Here is a 2,500-nt window from a genome sequence, read left to right as displayed (position 1 = left end):
CGTCATAGTTAGTCATTTGAATGCGACTCGACGTGAGCTTATCTACAATAGCACGTTTTTTTTATGCACGAAACAACGGCTGTGGTTCACAAGAACTCTAGCGATGGCTTTTGACTGTTGAGAGGAACGGCGATTTGCACTGATAAACCGGCCGTCGTCTGCTACGACCCTTGCGTGACCCTGCTTCCGGGCTTTTCTTTTTTTAAACTTTCACAACTTCGAATTGTTCTGATCTTGTCTTGATGAAAAACGAATTCTTTTATGATTAAAGAATGTTTGTGTAACAAGCTGTCAATTTATTATTTAGATTTTAAAAGTTAGGTCTAGCGCAAAAACGAGGCGCCGTTGTTGTTAACGGAACAAGTCTACGAAAATAAATTCTTTGAAAATGTCTCACGCTCGACAGAAAGCAGCCAGGATGTTCCCGTTCGGTGAGCGTTCAAATGGAAGTATGCTTGTACTGTATTTAGACGCTCGGGGAGCTCTGTGATGGTTTACGGGAGGCTTACTGTGCCTTTAATTTCAATCCACCCAATAGTTTTTGAGAAAATGGGTTTACAAGCTTTAGCTCTGGAAATGTGAAATTGTGCAAGTATATATTCATGTGTGTGAGTGAGGGTGTGGGAGTTGAATGTGTATGAGTGTAGAGAGAGAGAGAGAGAGAGAGAGAGAGAGAGAGAGAGAGAGAGAGAGAGAGAGAGAGAGAGAGAGAGAGAGAAAGAGAAAGAGAGAGAGAGAGAGGGAGAGAGAGAGAAAACAATGAAAACAACATTCTTGTTACTGATTATGTATTTCTATGTGTGTATGAAAGAGAATTAAAAAAAATAATAAAAAAGTGCAACAGTTCTCAGTTTGTGTTGAATAAACAATAGATCAAGAGGAGCGAATTACTGTGTGGTTGTGTTTACTTTGACACTGACGTGCTTTCTGTACATGCAACTTTTACCGTGACCGTGATTTGCCACTGGTGTTCGTGATCGTGAAAACAAAAATCAAGGTAACTGTGATCGTGAAAGCTAAAATTTCTCTTCCCGTGATCGTGATGATACCCCCCCTTTGGGGCCCTCATGTGAAGCAGCCACGACTACAGCAATACGATATCGTTATCACATAGAACTCAACCACACATCATAATCACCCACATGTTATTCACAGCAATTAAAGACCGTAACATTTTACAACGTTATACAGCAATACGTAGTCGCTATCGCATACAGAACAGATAAAGCAGGCACGACTGCAGCAATACGATACTGTTGTCACATAGAACTCAAACACACACCATAACCGCCTGCATGATTGTCATTCACAGCAAAAGACCTGAACACTTTTTTGTTTCGATATAAGATACAGGAAAGCGTTTTGAAAAAGAGGCACATTAGTCGCACACAAATCTTTCCTGATTCTTGCTACAACCGTCCGCAGATGAAAATTTACACGAATGTTTACGTTTTGAACTGTCTGGACTCTTCTTCCTCTTCTTTTCGTTCATGGGCTGAAACTCCCACGTTCACTCATGTGTTTGCACGAGTGGATTTTTACGTGTATGGCCGTTTTTACCTTGCCATTCAGGCAGCCATACGCCGCTTTCGGGGGAAAATCTACATGGTCAATTCTATTTTCACATCGAATGGCTTTGTGAAAGAACTAAAACCAAACAGGTTATTTTGCATACAACTATGTATTCTTGTACCAAGGTTATGTAAATCCAGTACTTTAAGTCTGAGTTGAAATCCCAAAAACCTGTGTATTTAGAAACTTGTAATTTCTAAAGTGAGAAAGGTTAATTAATGAAACTGTTTTTGCATGTTATCGAGCATACTTTGTCAGTTGTGTGTAGTTCATGCCCTGTTATAAAAAAAAATAAAACAAACTCTTTAAAAAAAATCAACTGTGCCCCTTTTTCTTTTACATAATCAACAACGTATTATTCACAGATAGAAATTGAAACCCATTGTTTCTATGTATTCCCTCCAACGCTGTTCACAACAAAGAGAGTTTAACGCATTGTTTTAATGTTTAATCATCAACACTTTATTGACATTAAAGGCACAGTAAGCCCGTAAACCATCACAGAGCTCCCCGAGCGTCTACATATAGTACAGGCATACTTCCATTTGAACGCTCACCAAACGGGAACATCCTGGCTGCTTTCTGTCGAGCGTGAGACATTTTCAAAGAATTTATTTTCGTGGACTTGGTCCTCAACAACAATGGCGCCTCGTTTTGGTGCTGGACGGCTGTTATGAATACCGCAATTCACGCCAGGACAGTAAGCCTCCCGTAAACCATCACAGATACTGTCAGGCTTTTACACACAGTACAAACACCCTTCCATTTGAACGCTCACCAAACGGGAACATCCTAGGTGCCCTACGTAAAGAGCGAGCAATTTTTAAAGAATTAATTTTGCAGATTGTCTCGAACACTTTTTGGACCCATCCTGAACTCAGGTCAAACATGAGTTACTTCCCTTCGGGTCTCATTCTATCGATGTAAA

This window comes from Littorina saxatilis, linkage group LG15, assembly GCF_037325665.1.
Source record: "Littorina saxatilis isolate snail1 linkage group LG15, US_GU_Lsax_2.0, whole genome shotgun sequence".
Classification (NCBI taxonomy): domain Eukaryota; kingdom Metazoa; phylum Mollusca; class Gastropoda; order Littorinimorpha; family Littorinidae; genus Littorina; species Littorina saxatilis.
Note: the sequence above shows the minus strand (reverse complement) of the source record.